Below are 6,592 nucleotides of genomic sequence, written 5' to 3'. Positions count from 1 at the left end.
AGGGTCACACAGCTAGTAAGTGTTAAGTGTCTGAGGCCGGATTTGAACTCAGGTCCTCCTGACTCCAGGGCCGGTGCTCTATCCACTGTGCCATCTAGCTGCCCCTAGACTAATTTCTAATAAGAATAGATCCTCTTAAAAAAAAAAAAAGAATAGATCCTCTTGAGAGGCTGAGAATTTATTTTTCACATTGTGAAGATATGGGTTTTTTTAAATAATAAAGGGGTTTCTTTTATTGAAATGCTAGTAAAGTCAGCAAAAATACCAGCAAAAAGCAACCGAACAAAATATGCTGCCTCTATAACGTACCCAATAACTGGGAATCCAGCTTTTGCTGTAAGACCCCTAGCAAAGGAAACCTAATCCTTCCTAAGGCAGTCCATCCCGATTCTAGACAGCTTTAGTTGTTAGGAAGTTTTTCCTTACATTGGTGAAGCCTAATCTGCCTCTTTGTAACTTCTACCCATTGTTCCAAAGTCAGTTTTCTGGGTTAAACAGAACAAGTCTCATTTCTCTTTAAACTGGTAGCCCTTCAACTTGAAAGTTATCATAGAGCACCAAGTCATTTCCATGCTAAACACCCCCAATTCCTTCAAATAATCCTCATGTCATGACCTCAAGGTCCTTCCTTATGTTGGTCTTCTTCCTCTGAGTACTATCCAGCTGATCGGTTTCCCTACACTGTGGAACCAAGAACTGAATATGATTCTCCAGATATGTTCTGATCAGGACAGAGTACAACAGGACTACTATCCCTCTAAGCTTGGGATCAACACCGTAGAACTTCAGAAAGCATCTAATCTGACCCTTTCATTTTATACATGAAGAAACTGAGGCCCACAGAGATTTAGTGACTTACTCAGTGTCACACAGAGATTAAAGACAGAGACAGGATTTGAAACCAGGTCCCATAATTCCAAATGTGGCACTCTTTCACCTTGGATGCTATGCCCCTCGTAATGCAATATTTTGGGCTGCCATAGTAAAATAATGAATCATATTTAATTTTGCAGTACACTAACACTCCCCTTTTAGACAAACTGTTCTCCAGTCATGTCTCCCCAGCTTATGTTCTTGAAGTTGATTTTGTTTATTTAAGTATAAAACTTTATATTTATTTCTAATAAATTTAATGTTATAAGATTTGGTCTCAAAATTCTAGCCTGGCAGATCTTTTGGGATCCTTACCCTATCAGCCAAGATAATTGTCTTCCTATCTTTGTGTAATCTGCAAATGTTATAAGCATTTGCCTTTATCTAAGTCAATGAAAAAAATGTTAAATAGTACCTAGCCAAGTATAGATCCCTGGGACACTCCACTTCCAAGTTGGCTGAGACACATTAATGACTACCATTTGGCATTAAGCTTAAATGACTTGGGGCAGCTAGGTGGCTCGGTGGATAGAGCACTGGCCCTGGATTCAGGAGGACATGAGTTCAAATCTGACCTCAGACACTTAACACTTACTAGCTGTGTGACCCTGGGCAAGTCACTTAACCCTAATTGCCTCACCGCCCCCCCCCAAAAAAAAGCTTAAATGACTTGCCCAGCCATACAACTGTATGCCACATAGTAGCAAATTCTGGATTTCTTCAAGCTTTCTTTTCTGAGAATATATCAGGTACCTCACCTAACCTACAGTGTTTTCTATACTTTGTTATTTAGTATTACTATCCACATATCCTATACAACACTTATAGTGACAGTGAGGAGGACACCAGAGTAAGAGTCACATACATAGGATCTATAACAATATTCTCTAACAACAAAGGCAACAAGCACACTTGGAAGACTAGAGAGCAAATTGATTTTGCTCTTATTTTGATAAAAAATTATTTTAGTTTTTATCAAAGTTTATATTTGGGGGATTTATTTAGAGATTTATTCCTAATTTACTTTTTTTTTTTTTAGTGAGGCAATTGGGGTTAAGTGACTTGCCCAGGGTCACACAGCTAGTAAGTGTTAAGTGTCTGAGGCCGGATTTGAACCCAGGTACTCCTGACTCCAGGGCCGGTTCTCCATCCACTGCGCCACCTAGCTGCCCCCTAATTTACTTTTATCATTATTTCTTATAAATATTGTTTATAATAAAATATTTTTAAAACCTTTGTTTCCTATATTCCTTAACTTGACAAATTTTCTTTCTAAACTCAGTGTGGTTGCTTTCTTTCTTTCTTTCTTTTTTTTTGCTGGTCAGTGGGTGTTAAGTGACTTGCCCAAGGTCACACAGCTAGTAAGTGTCAAGTGTCTGAGGCTGGATTTGAACGCAGATACTCCTGAATCCAGGGCTGGTGCTTTATCCACTGCGCCACCTAGCCACCCTGGTTGCTTTCTTTTTTTTTTTTTTAGTGAGGCAGTTGGGGTTAAGTGACTTGCCCAGGGTCACACAGCTAGTAAGTGTTAAGTGTCTGAAGCCGGATTTGAACTCAGGTACTCCTTACTCCAGGGCCAGTGCTCTATCCACTGTGCCACCTAGCTGCCCCCTGGTTGCTTTCTTTTTAAAAGATAGGTAAAGGTGACACAGTAGATAGAGGATCAGTCCTGGAGTCAGGAGGACCTGAGCTCAAATCCAAACTCAAACACTTAGCTTTGTGACCTTAGGCAAATCATTTAACCCTGATTGCCTCAAAAAAAAAGTTGGGTGAAAATATTTTTTCCACTCAAAAAAAAAAAAGTCTCACCTGCAAATTTTACAGTCTCTTGTTATCTTCTTTTTCTTTTCTTTTCTTTTCTTTCTTTCCTTTTTTTTTTTGAGGCAGTGAGGGTTAAGTGACTTGCCCAGGGTCACACAGCTAGTAAGTGTCAAATGTCTGAGACCATATTTGAACTTAGGTCCTCTTGAATCCAGGGCTGGTGCTTTATCCACTGAGCCACCTAGCTGCCCCTGTTATCTTCTAAGTGTTGTTTTTTTTTTTTAAAACTATATTTTCTCCCTAAAGCCAGGACTGAGAGAAAGAATAGGGAAAGAAGAAGAAGAATCATTTGAACATAGGGATCCTGGTCCACTGCCATCCATGTTAACTTTTACTCATATTTAATGTTCTGAAAATGCCACAGTGCTGGCATTTTCATATGAGAGATTGGTTGATTCTTGCTCTTATTTACTCATTTAAAGAAAAAGGGAAAGTTAATTGAAATCTAGTTGGTCCAAAATTTTCTTTTCCATAAAGTTTTTTCTAATTTTAAAAAAGTGGTTGGGGCAGCTAGGTGGCGCAGTGGATAAAGCACCGGCCCTGGATTCAGGAGTACCTGAGTTCAAATCCAGCCTCAGACACTTGACACTAGCTGTTTGACCCTGGGCAAGTCACTTAACCCTTGTAGCCTTGCAAAAACCAAAAAAAAACAAAAACAAAAACAAAAAGTGGTACTGAGAGAAAAAGACTATATAATGTAAGCCTTGGTGGCTACATTTTTTTTTTAATTAATAAAGTATTTTATTTTTTTTCTGTTACATGTGAAGATAGTTCTCAACTTTTGTTTATACAAGCTTTACAATTTCAGATTTTTCTCCCTTCCTCCCCTCCCCCCTCCCCTAGACAGCAGGCAATCTGATATAGGTTTTATATATATATATATATACATATATATATACATACATACATACACATAATAACATTAAACATATTTCTGCATTAGTCATGTTACAAGAGAAAAAATCAGAGCAATGATGAAAAACCTCAAAATAGAAAAAAACAATAGCATCAAAAACAAAAGAAATAGTATGGTTCATTCAGCATCTATACTCCACAGTTTTTGTTTTTTTTCTTGGATTTGGAGATCCTCTTCTATCACAAGTTCCCTGGAACTCTTCTGTACCATTGCATTGGTGAGAAGAATATAGTCCATCACAGTAGATCAACACTCAATGTTGATGATACTGTGTACAATGTTCTTCTGGTTCTGCTCATTTCACTCATCATCAGCTCACGCAAGACCCTCCAGGTTTCTCTGAACTCCTCCTGCTCATCATTTCTTACAGCACAATAGTATTCCATTGTATTCATATACCACAACTTGTCCAGCCATTCCCGAATTGATGGGCACCCCCTCAACTTCCAATTCCTTGCTACCATGTAAAGAGCAGCTATAAATATTTTTGTACATGTGGGTCCCTTTCCCCTTTCCATGATTTCTTTGGGAAAAAGACCCAAAAATGGTATTGCTGGGTCAAAGGGTATGCACAGCTTTATCGCCCTTTGGGCATAATTCCAAATTGCTCTCCAGAATGGTTGGATCAGTTCACAGCTCCACCAACATTGGTGGCTACATTTTTAAAAGAAAGGCAGGGAAAGGGAAATACTAGTTGAACTAGTACAACTAGTTGAAAAATGAAACTTACAATTTCAGTTTCCCATCTTTGTGATTCTACTGTTTGAAGAAGGTATAAAATATCAAAAACAAAAGCCAAGGGCCTGGGGTGGAGGGAGGGGATGGATTAAAGCTAGTAATGAAATTTAGAACAAAACAAAAATATTACCTAGTTCTTGGGCAGCTAGGTGGCACAGTGGATAAAGCACTGGCCCTGAATTCAGGAGGACCTGAGTTCAAATCCAGCCTCAGACACTTGACACTAGCTGTGTGACCCTGGGCAAGTCACTTAACCCTCATTGCCCTGCAAAAACAAACAAACAAACAAAAACAAAATATTACCTAGTTCTAGATCATTGCTTTCCCCTACCCCACCTCCAAGAACAATAACATGACAAAGAAATTAGGGCATTGATCAGGGGAGGTTCCTTTGAATACCCAAGACAACATCTGAGGGAGCATTGTTCAACTAAATAGAGTAAAATGCTAACTCTGAATTGTATTTCAACACATTGAAACTTTTATCTTGTTCAAGATTCCTATTGTTGACTTAAATTGTCCTTTTAAAGAGAGATGTCTAAGGACATGAGGGAAACTATGTAAATTTGGACATGTTTCAGAGCTAGATATGATTGGATTTAGGATAATGATAAATTAATTAAAATTGTTCCTGGTACACTTGGGCCTAAAATCTATATTATTTTTCTTTGACAGAGGTATAAAAAAAGAAAGCTATTCTTTTACTCTAGTCTCTAGCCTAGGATCATGCACTCTGAAACTTTAACAAAAGTGAATTGATATGAAAGCATGGTCATTTTCTAACATATTTTATACATCTTTCTATAATTAATATTTTGCTCTTCATGAAAAGTCTAAGGAATAGCTCCCTCCTGTGGTGAGATCTCTCTTTTCAAATATTTCTACCATTTAAAAAAATCTGTACACTAAGTAGAAAAATAACAACTTTTGAAACCATTAGCAAAGCAGTGTTTTAGGTGTGTGTTTTAAGCATGTGTTTTAGGCATGTGTTTTAAGTGTGTGTTTTAGCCATGTTTTAAGTATGTGTTTTAGGCATCTCTTAAAGCACAATTCTATACATTTATATTACACAACTTGTTTAGCCATTCCCCTCAATTTCCTATTCTTTGCCACCACAAAAAGAGCAGCTATAAATATTTTTGTACATGTGGGTCTAAATGTGGTAGTTCCACCTTCATTGATGGAGAAGCTGTGTGTTTTAGTCATGTGTTTTAAGTGTGTGTTTTAGGCGTGTGTTTTAGGCATGTGTTTTAGGCTATAAGAAATGATGAGCAGACAGATTTCAGAAAAACCTGGAAAGACTTAAGTGGACTGATGCTGAGTGAATAGAACCAAGAGAACATTGTATCAACAACATTATGTGTTGATCAACTGTAATAGACTGGATTCTTCTCAGCAATACAATGGTCCAAGATAATTGCAAAGGACTCATGATGGAAAATGCTCTCCACATCCAGAAAAAAGAACTGTGGAATCTAGATGCAGATTGAACCATACTGTCTCTACTTTTTTTGGTTTGGGGTTTGCTTTTGTTTTTTAAGGTTTTCCCCTTTTGTTCTGATTCTTCTTTCACAACATGATTAATGCAGAAATATGTTTAATTAATTAATTGATAATTACATTAAATGTATTGTAAGGTAATGTAATTAGTTACATTAATGTGATTGTATAACCCATAGCAGGTTGGGAGGGAGGGAGAAAAATTTGGAACTAGAAATCCTATTAAAAAAATTGTTTTAAGTAGTTTTTTAGTAGATTCTCTAGGAATCTCTATATACCATCAGTGATAGTTTTGTTTCCTCCTTGCCTATTCTAATTCCTTCAATTCCCTTATTGCTAAAGCTAAATTTTCTAGTACAATATTGAATGATAGAGGTGATAATGAATATCCCTGTTTCACCCTTGATCTTATTGTGAATGCCTCTAATTTATCCCCATTACATGTAATGCTTGCTGATGCTTATCATTTTAAGGAAAGCTCCATTTATTCCTATGCTCTCTAGTGAATAACCCTATTTTTAAAAAGAAATTGAATGTCATAAATGAGCTCCCGATGAAAAAATTGCCAGGACCAAAGGGATTCACAAGTCTACCAAATATTTAAGGATTAATTCCAATACTACATATACTATTTGAAAAAATAGGTAAAGAAGTTCTAGCAAATTCCTTCTATGGCATAAATATAGTTTTGATACCTAAACCAGGAAGAGCAAAAACAAAAAAAAACTATAGACCAACTTCCCT

This window comes from Dromiciops gliroides, chromosome 2 (assembly GCF_019393635.1).
Source record: "Dromiciops gliroides isolate mDroGli1 chromosome 2, mDroGli1.pri, whole genome shotgun sequence".
Lineage (NCBI taxonomy): Eukaryota > Metazoa > Chordata > Mammalia > Microbiotheria > Microbiotheriidae > Dromiciops > Dromiciops gliroides.
The sequence above is the reverse complement of the archived record's forward strand: the minus strand, read 5'-3'. Positions refer to the sequence as shown.